Source organism: Peromyscus maniculatus, chromosome 14 (genome assembly GCF_049852395.1).
Source record: "Peromyscus maniculatus bairdii isolate BWxNUB_F1_BW_parent chromosome 14, HU_Pman_BW_mat_3.1, whole genome shotgun sequence".
NCBI lineage: Eukaryota > Metazoa > Chordata > Mammalia > Rodentia > Cricetidae > Peromyscus > Peromyscus maniculatus.
Genome location: NC_134865.1, coordinates 3,745,818 through 3,756,226, shown reverse-complemented (window position 1 = coordinate 3,756,226; position 10,409 = coordinate 3,745,818). Strand labels below are relative to the sequence as shown.

The 10,409-nt window shown below is 36.9% G+C and overlaps 1 long non-coding RNA gene across 2 annotated transcripts; it reads right to left on the bottom strand.

Moving 5' to 3' along the window:
* Positions 1 to 3,874: 3,874 nt before the first annotated feature.
* Positions 3,875 to 9,705, bottom strand: LOC143268401 (uncharacterized). Of its 2 annotated transcripts, XR_013044249.1 has the most exons (4): positions 9,481 to 9,705; positions 6,649 to 6,679; positions 4,970 to 5,071; positions 3,875 to 4,301 (listed from the first exon to the last, which is right to left on the bottom strand). It is a non-coding gene; the product is annotated as an uncharacterized LOC143268401 (long non-coding RNA). The 2 variants fall into 2 exon arrangements; XR_013044248.1 differs by lacking the exon at positions 3,875 to 4,301 and having other exon boundaries at positions 4,495 to 5,071.
* Positions 9,706 to 10,409: the final 704 nt, after the last annotated feature.

Sequence of the window (10,409 nt, the reverse complement as noted above, 5' to 3'; positions counted from 1 at the left end):
GACTCATGGGAATGGGAGCAGAGAGAAATGGTGTTCCCGCAGGTCGTCTATAGCAGAGCTAAGAATAAAACTTGGGGTTGGAATTAGAGGACAAAAGGAATATTGAAGATCATCTACCTGATTTCCTGGAATGAGTGGCTGTTGGGTTACTGTGGAGTGCCTGTGGGAGTCCAAATTTCATGTTTTTTGTTTGTTTGTTTTCAAACCAAGTGGCGAAATTAATGTTTTCTTGTCCTGTCCTACTTCAGACATTTGTCATTCCTTGTTCTGTAAAGGAATCCATGCTTTATAGGCTTTCTACTTCTTAGCACTTAGTCGTTGTGTTATTAATCAGATCACTTTTATGGTACCATAATTATTCTACACAGCTCATTATTCTTTTATAAAAGAATGGCTCCAAAGCACAAGATAGAGGTGTCAGAAATTATTTGGCATATATTGTTATAACTTTCTGTTCATTTACTAGTTACTATTAATTTTCTACTGTACCTAATCTTTAAACTAAACTTTAGTGCTAGTATGTGTATGTATAGAAAGTACATAGTGCATGTGTGGTTTGATACGACCTGCTGTTTCTACACTATTTTGCCTATAGTGATTGGAATTACACCAATTGATATGTGTATATGAAGTTGACAGTAAATGCAGACAAAAGGCTAGGGTAACATTAGAATGAAAAAAAAAATTAAATGAACATTACCAGTTGATGAAGGTAGTTGCCATGACAGACATGAACTTTCACGTTTCTAGTGACTTATAAGATTGTGTAATTTAAACATATTTGGAGAAATTTTTTCTAGAAATTATAACTTTAGTATTGCTCTTAGTAATATTATATAGTAATTATGTTTCCTAAACTTCCATGGTTGTTCACTGATAACTTATATTTGAGAATATTATATATATATATATATATATATGTATTTTTCAAAATAAACTACATTATCAATAGGTTTTCTTTGTAATTTTTAAAATTCAATAATGAATTATGGAACAAAAGCTGAGGATTGATAGGAACATAAAAATTATCTGATTTAAACAGTTTTAAAAGTACTCTGACAAACTGTATTTTTCTTAAAATGTTATAAACACTATTATTCATTAGCTTGGATTAAACTTTTATATTTGTGAATGAAAGTGACATCATGTTTAAGAAGTAAATACATCATATATCCTAAGCTGCTATGGGATGTTCTGTATGTCCTGTGGGAGCCCGTTCTCGGGTTCCTCCTGGCTTTACCCAGCAGGTTCGCATAGAGGATGATTAGGACCATGGGCCTGAGTGCAGGTATCTGAGATGATCTGCACTTGGCTGTGCTGGGGGGATGGTCTTTATGTCATGTTACTCTGATTGGTCAATACATAAAACCTGATTGGCCATGGCTAGGCAGGAAGTATAGGCGGGACTAACAGAGAGGAGAAAAAAAAAAAGAACAGGAAGGCAGAAGGAGTCACTGCCTACAGCAACCACCAGGACAAGGAAGATGTAAAGTACCGGTAAGCCACGAGCCACGTGGCAAGGTATAGATTTATAGAAATGGGTTAATTTAAGATATAAGAACAGTTGGCAAGATGCCTGCCATGGCCATACAGTTTGTAAGCAATATAAGTCTCTGTGTTTACTTGGTTGGGTCTGAGCAGCTGTGGGACTGGTGGGTGACAAAGATTTGTCCTGACTGTGGGCAAGGCAGGAAAACTCAAGCTACACTAAGCAATATTTTTTATTTCTACATTGATGGCATTTGAATCCTCTGTAGGGGAGGGGAAGGTTGTCAGTGCTCATCAATACATCATTTACATATCTCTAAATACAATGCAGTTGGACACTTTGATCCCAGCATGGCATGAATATGTTTCATGTCTGATCTATAGGTTAAATTTCATGCTATATTCCTTAAGGAGTTCTTAGTTATATTGCAAATATTTCTATCAATACACTCACATTTGTCAAGTGAAGTCAATAAGGTACAAGTATAATGTCTAAATGAAAATAAATTTTGTTTCATAACATTTGAATAAAGTTATAAGATGTGAAAATTCATAGTCAAAATATTTTGTTAACTTCATGTCCTCATAAGCATACGGAAATTTGTTTTAAATACAGGCAGAAATAAATAAAAAATATTGTTTGTTACAAGGTTTCTTCTGTTATTAATAGTCATTATTGAAAATGTTTCAAATGTTCTCTTTTGGAAGTGTCTTTTTTACTTTTTAATTTTGTTGGATATTGGCTACATCATTTTTGCTTAGAATCTATTAAACATTCTATACTTTAGTTTTCTATTCTTTTATATCACATATGAATACTTATGAATTTTTATGAGACATAAACAAAAACAAATATTAGTTGTACACTGCTTCATTCCATTAGTTCTGTGATCTCTAATGGAAGAAAATTTTCTTTGGGAAAGGAGAACTTTGAGAAGCACTCATTTGTCTTTTGTCTGATGAATCTGGAAGACACTAAGAGACAGATAAAGAGAAACGAAGACTATTTCAGACTAAAAAAAACTCTATGGGAAAGTAGTGTGTTTTCTAAGCTCAGCTACATTGTAAATTTGGTATGATGTTCTGATGAGGTAACTATACTGAAGTGGCAATATGTATTGTCTCCTAAACAAAAGCAAATAAAAACGTGTCTTTACAACTTTCTCTTAAACTTTTATTTTATAATGAAAGGGATGATCTTGCTATCTAAGGGTGTCTTTAGCTGAAAGCCTTCTTGAATTAACCTTTAGAGTGCTAGGGTTATACACATGGGCCACTTGCCCAGCCTATCTGTTTCTGTTCATACTCATAGCAATATCCAAAATAGGTAAACTTTCAAGATATCTGTTAGTAGTTTTCCCAATATTGAATGCAAAAATCCCAATAATACCATATAAATTTTACAATTTGTATATGATCTACATCAGATTTGACAAAACAATTAGATTGGCACAATTAAACCATTTTCCAACTACAGTTGAATAATACTAAGTTAAATGAAAGAAAATAAATTGGCTAAGGGGTATTGCTCTTATCAATGAATGTTTCGTCAGTATTAAATAAATGTATCTTGTTGTGAATATCATTCTGTATAAATAAAACACTGATTGGCTAGTGGCCAGGCAGGAAATAAGGTCAGGACAAGGAGAGAGGAGAATTCTGGGAAGTGGAAGGCTGAGGGAGGGAGACACTGCCAGCCGCTGCCATGACAAGCAGCATGTGAAGATGTGGGTAAGCCATGAGCCACGTGGCAAGGTATAGATTTATAGAAATGGGTTAATTTAAGATATACGAACAGTTAGCAAGATGCCTACCATGGCCATACAGTTTGTAAGCAATATAAGCATCAGTGTGTTTATTTTATAAGTGGGCTATCAGACTGCCGGGGCTCAGAGGGACCCGGAGAGAAAACTCCAGCTACAGTAACTTATTGTTTTGAATGAGAACATGGAGTCAGAATGGGTAATCATGCATTTTCAATGAATTTTGTAAGATGTGTTGGTAGTCCATCTTCGTAATTTTTGAAATAAAATGTCAAAGCATGCAAAATGAAAGCAAATATTGATAAAGGAATATGCTTTTGAGATCAAAGCTGTTCCTTCCTAATATATCTCTCATGTATTAAGATAAATTTCCTTTATTTTCAAAACAATCCTTTGATGCTCCCTACACTAAAGGTATTGACACAAATAATAAACAATATTTCAAACCCTTCAGGTCCAGATGAAGGTAAAGGGTCCATGTGGAGAACATTCTTCAATAGCATTATCATTATTTTTTATCTTCAAATACTTTTTATTTATTTATTTATTATTAAGAAATTTTTTTCATTCATTTTACACACCAATCAAAGATCCCCCTTTTCCCTCCTCTCAACTTCCCCCATCCCCCACACTAAGGCAAGGCCTCCCATGGGGAGGCATGTCCAGTAGAGGCAATCCAAGCCCTTCCTCCTGCCTCGTTTGCAAGAGGTGCCCCATCATAGGTAGTGGACTCCAAAAGCCCACTCATGCACCAGGGGTGGATTCTGATCCTACCACCAGGGGGCCCCCCAATAAGCAGATCAAGCTGCACAACTGTCTCACCATGCAGAGGGCTTAGTCTAGTCCCATGCAGGCTCCATAGCCATTGATCCAACTTTCATGAGTTCCCACTAGTTTGGTTTGGTCATCTCTGCAGGTTTCCTCATCATGATCCTGATGCATTTGCTCATAGAATCCCTCTTCTCTCTCTCCGACTGGACTCCTGGAGCTCTGCCTGGTGTTTGGCTGTGGATCTCTGCATCTGCTTCCATCAGTCATTGAAGAAAAGCTCTGTGATGACAGTAAGTGTGTTCACCGGTCTGATCACTGGGGCAAGGCAGTTCAGTTCAGGCATCCTCTAAACTACTTCTAGTAGTCCAAGCTGGGGTCATTTTGGGGGATTCCTGGCAACTTCCCTAGCACAGGGTTTCTCTCTAACCCCATGATATCTCCCTCTATCATGGTATCTCTTTCATTGCTTTCCTACTCCATCCCTGTTCAAGCTCAACCATCCTGCCCCTTATGTTCTCATCCAATATCCCCTACCCTCCATTGCCCACCCCTCATCACCAGTTTACTCATTGGGATCCCATCAATTTCCCCTTCCCAGCGCAATCCATGCTTCCCTCTTTGGGTCTTCCTTGTTAGCTAGCTTCTCTGGATTTGTGGGTTGTTGTCTGGTTATCGTTTGCTTTATATCTAGTATCCACTTAAGATTCTCATGCTAGCCATTTTTTATATTTGGCTCAATGATGGATTTGGGCAGTTTCCACTAGAACTTCTCAATTGTATGCTATATTTTATTTTTGATTTCATATGACATTTGAGCTGGACAACCTTCATGCAAATTTTTAGTATGTCAAATTTTAAAGCTGTTCATATTCCTACATTGTTCTCATGTGAGATTTAAATTTCTCAGTAAGATTTAAAGGACATTCAGGACCTGGCTTTTGACTCACATCCATAGTCTAGTCCATCATTCCTCTGCACACTTCATGCTTCTATTCAACCAACCAACACCTCTCTTCTGAATATCCACTTTGAGTCAAGAACTGACTAACCTGTGAGGATAGAAAGACAAATATGGTGTATTATCCACAATATATTGAAAAGTAGCATGAAGAAGAAAGCAATGTTCTTTTGCTTGCTAAATATATATTGATAAGATAATATTCATATTATGGAAATTAAATCATTTAGTGGAGATGGGTTTTTGAAGTAAGATAAACAGCAAGCAAGTATAGCCAAAATGAGCAAGTGTTATTTGTTACATGTATTAATACTACTACATTTCAGAGTTTGTCATAATGGTAATTTATAAAAGTAAAGTGGGACCATTTAATTACATGAATCTTATAAGAGGATAGACTTTAGTTTTTAATAAAGGATAAGAACTGCACAGACAAGTAGGTTGTAAGCAAAGCTTGGGTCAGGAAAGATCTTGGCATAGGGAAAGATTTAAAGGAAGTCCTAAAGATATGAAGAATGGGACACATCTATGAGTTTCTGTGTTATTGACGGAAGAAGTTTTTCTGATGAGGGTTGAGTCATGCACAGTTCTATGGATACAGCAGCATGTCATCAGAAGTCATTTTCTTGCTATGTCCATTTAGCAAAATAATATCAGTAGGGTTTTATGGGTTTTATGGGTTTTTATCGAGAGCCCATAACATATCTAGTCTCAGGTTCTTGACTTCATGAACAGTGTCAGATATATGGTCTAGCTCACAGAGCAGCTCTGAAACCAATTAAAAAGTATTTGATTAATCCCATAGCATTCATGCGGCTTACACCAGTGGGCATATCTTGCAGGTATGTCATTATATCTCAGAGGGTTTGTATGTGGGTGGGATTGATGGTTACTTTTCTCCTTCCATACTGTGTATAAAACATTCTGACTCAATGAATGTTAGCTGTTGGGGAATATTATTTTAAGGTGTGTTACTTTTGTTTATGTTGCGATTGTTTAACTCTGTGAAGCTGTGTTACTGTGATTGTCTAAAACACCTGATTGGTCTAATAAAGAGCTGAACTGTCAATAGCGAGGCAGGAGAAAGGATAGGTGGGACTGGGAGGTAGAGAGAATATATAGAAGGAGAAATCTGAGAGGAAAAAAAAAGAAGTAGCCAGAGAAGAAGGAGGACCCAGAGGCCAGCCACCCAGCTACACAGCAAGCCATGGCGTAAGAAACAAAATAAGGTATATAGGATTAGAAAGGAAAAACCAGAAGCAAAGGATAAATGGTGAATATTTAAGTTAAGCAAAGCTGGCTAGAAACAAGCCAAGGTAAAGCAAGGCATTCATAAGTAATAATAAGCCTCCATGTGTGATGTATTTGGGAGCTGGATGGAGGGCTCTATAAAAGAGCAAAAACAACCAAGAATAGTCAGCCAGTATCAGTGAAAATTCCAGCAGAGTACCAGCTAGATTTCTCCATTCTTTGTGACACAAATATGTGGTATCTTCAGCAATAGGGCTTTATTGTCAAGCTGTAGAGAGTAACCCATAGCATTGGCTTTTAATATTTGTGTTGTCTATTGGATTCACTGGTGAAGACACAAGAAAATGTAACCCATTTCTGGTACTGGTATTTTATTTGGTATCATATGATGTGTGATTTGGATATTCCCCTACTCACCCAAAACAGAATAGGGAACATCTGAAGGAACCTATGGAAAGTAAGAAGCAGACACATTGTGGCACTGAGATTCAAGGTAATGAGCTTATATGAAATATTAAATACTGTGTTTTCTAATAAGATTCCATGTTTCATATCAGTTTATTTTTTTCCTATTTACACTTTTCTAGAAATACTCATACTGTCTATATATTTATTCTTCTTCCAAAACATTTCTGCTTTTCCATTTAAAATTCATTTTATACTCTTTGTCTTCTAGTAACCCTTCTCTCTACCTTAGGATCAGTGATAGCATGCACCGTATAATATTGTAAATCACATACTTGTCTCAATCCATAGGCCGTGGGGGTGTTTTTTGTTTTTACAGAGGCAATTTCATTTTATTCTTTCTATATCCAGCACCTAGCACAATGGCTGGCACATAGCAAATGCTTGGCAAATATTTGTAGAACAAATGTGTTCATTTCATAGTGTCAGCTCTGCCTCAATGCATTTCATTCAATGTTAAGCTTGTTCAGCTCTTGAAATGTCAATCATCCCCAAAGCCAAGCAGCAGTGTTAGACATGGTGATTGCTCTCCTAAGGGCCTTCACTTCCAGCTGGGATCCTGGACTGGCCCGGAAGCCAAGCTACAAGTGACCTAATTAGTCCTTTGGTTATTTCCAAAAAGATTGGGAATAATCATGAGCAGGGATGGCCAAAAACTAGGACATACAGAGTTTGATGAGATTTGAAATGTGTGGGGTGCCAGATGTACGTCTTTTAGACAATTTCAATAGTTTCCAAAATAAAGTAGTTTGCATTTTAATTGTTTGGGGGAGATTTTATCAACAAAATATGTTCATCGACTAATCAGATCTTTGTAGTGGATTAGAAATTAGCAGTATGTTGGACACAGAAATCAGATACAGAATCTCTCTTTCTGGCCAGGCATTAAAAGTACTCGTGATAGCAGAATTCAGCCAGATGCTGTTTATCTTTCCAGAGTGTAATTTTGGGGCCAACAAACAGTGAGCTCTCTTCAGATTCCATGCTTCTAATCAATGTCAGGAACTGGATGCTATGAATGCATCTCTCCTAGTGGAAACAGTACTTAATGGATCTTTGACAGGCTTTTAATGCTTTTTTTTTTCTAAAGGTTTATCTTTAGCTTCATTGTCACAGTTTGTTGGTGACTCTGATGGCTGATGTCACAGATAAGTGTAACTAATGTCCTTTTGGTATCTTAGTTACTCAGGGGGAAAATCACGAACAAGATATTTTTCAAACAAGACAATATTCAAGGGGTGGCTGATGAATGTCAAGTTTAATAATATGAATTTGAGATGATGGTATCTGTTACTAAGAAATCCCATTCAAATCCTTTGAACACTTCTGCAGCTGGCTAACACACAATACCACGTAAGAATTTCATTGAGAAGTTGACACGTCATACAGAAGCATTGAAATAGTCATTGAGAAGCAAAATAGTCATCTACTGGGGAAAAACACAGAAATCTGTGTACAAATATGCAACTGAATAAAATCTATCATCTACACATTTTCATGATTTCTGCATATGAGGTTCTTGCAAGGAATAGTGAACAGTTTTTGAGGTGACACATCCAAGATACAGTTTGAGAATCCAAATGGGCCAAAAGTAACAAAACAAAGCTACCACCAAAATTATTAACGACCATGTGTGCTGATTTTTTGAGAAATGCCAAACATTTGGTGAAAGCTAATTCTGCTTTTTTCATTACTTTTTTTTTGTTAAATGGGGAAACTAATGATCATACTCATTGATGGTAACTCAAAGCTCTTTTACAAGTTAGGTAACATCCTCTTGCCTTGGGCTGTTTGAGATGTACATACAAACACTGGAGAAGTGAAAATTAACAGATGAGCAGGATGGGAGGAAGGCTAGTAAATTAGAATCAAATGTATAGGGCAGTCCAGCTTCAGAGTAATTCATTTGTAACTTCTTGATTTCCTAAGTGAATCTGTTTCCTCCACAGCTCAACCATCATAGAAAAGTTGTACAGATTCTTTCTGCCTCCAAGAAAATGCCAATCTCACTATGAATGCTTTCCGCTTGTAATAATGCAAGTAAGTTTCTCTGTGTACATAAATTGTCTAGTTACACTAATTCATCTGTTGACTACTGATCATGAACTTTGAATTTTAAAGGAATTTTAGGAAGTGGATGGGAATTATATATCTGGAAACTATCTCAAGTTCTCATTCTTGTGTGCTAAGCATTTTACTGACTGAGTTATCTTCCCACCCTCCCCAATTAGGCCTTTCTGAAGTCTTCCACTTTCTAAAGTTTTTGTAATATTCTATCATTGTTTGTAGATATTTTAGTACACCATTGCTGTTATATTGTTTAAAGCCTAAAACCAGAGAACACAGGCAGAGTCTCTAGCAAACAACTGACCATCTAAATGTTCACCTTTGATACCTGTGGTATTCTCAATTTCCATCTTCTTTGTATTTCTAAATTTCTTTCATGACTACAATATATTGTTAAATTTTCATAATTTTTCATGGAAGATGAGTTATTGCTACTCAAGTGAGTATTTTTGCATCACTTGTGTGTATCTTCCTGGTGCTTACAGAGGCCAGAAGAGGGAAGCCAACCCCCGAAATCACAATTACAGATAGTTATAAGCCATTATGTGGGCTCTGGGAATCAAACCTGAATCCTCTTGAAGAGCAGCCAGGGCTCTTAAGTGAAGGAATCCTGCCATTCCCTACAATCATCCCCTTTAAAACCTATGTTGGATAAAATATCATTTAATCAAAACGAAGAGGGGGAGAATTTAATGTTGCCATTCCTTTTCCCCTTACTTTATATTGACCTTGAGGATGATATGGATGACCTGGATACCCTCCTGTTCAGTATATTGAGAATTTTGTTTTACTCTTCTTATACAGCCTGTGCATTGATGAACCTCTTATTATTTCCATGACATCATACTTTCAATTATTTGTGGATCAAGCTTATGCCATATTTAAATATTCAAGATATGAACTTTTGAATTCCCTTCAGCACCTGAAAATGCACTCTTCTATTATGACATCACCCTGTCATGATGCTTTTGATTCCACTGAAGAAGCCTTGTCAACACCCTGCTGTGGGATGGTCTGTATGTCAAATTACTCTGATTTGTCAATAAATAAAACACTGATTGGCCAGTGGCTAGGCAGGAAGTATAGGCAGGACTAACAGAGAGGAGAAAAGAAAGAACAGGAAGGCAGAAGGAGTCACTGCCAGCTGCCACCATGAAAAGCAGCATGTGAAGATGCCGGTAAGCCATGAGCCACATGGCAAGGTATAGATTTATGGAAATGGATTAATTTAAGCTATAAGAATAGTTAGCAAGGAGCCTGTCACGGCCATACAGTTTGTAACCAATATAACTCTCTGTGTTTACTTGGTTGGGTCTGAGTGGCTGTGTGACTGGCGGGTGACAAAGATTTGTCCTGAATGTGGGCAAGGCAAGAAAAGTCTAGCTACAACACCCATGAGAAGTAAAGCCAGAAATGTTCCCTCCTCTTCCTGCTGTTGAGCTGTGGATGCTACAGGCACTATGGAAACTCTCTCTTCCAAATCGACTGTACCAATAACCTCAGTACTGACTGAAGAAGATAGTTGAATCCAGTGTTGTTTTACATTTTAGTTTCTCAGTATTAGAGGTTTAAGGCCTTCATTTCCATTTTTATTGTGTCATCTTTGACCTAAAACCCAACAGGAACAAATGCTAGAATCATAAATT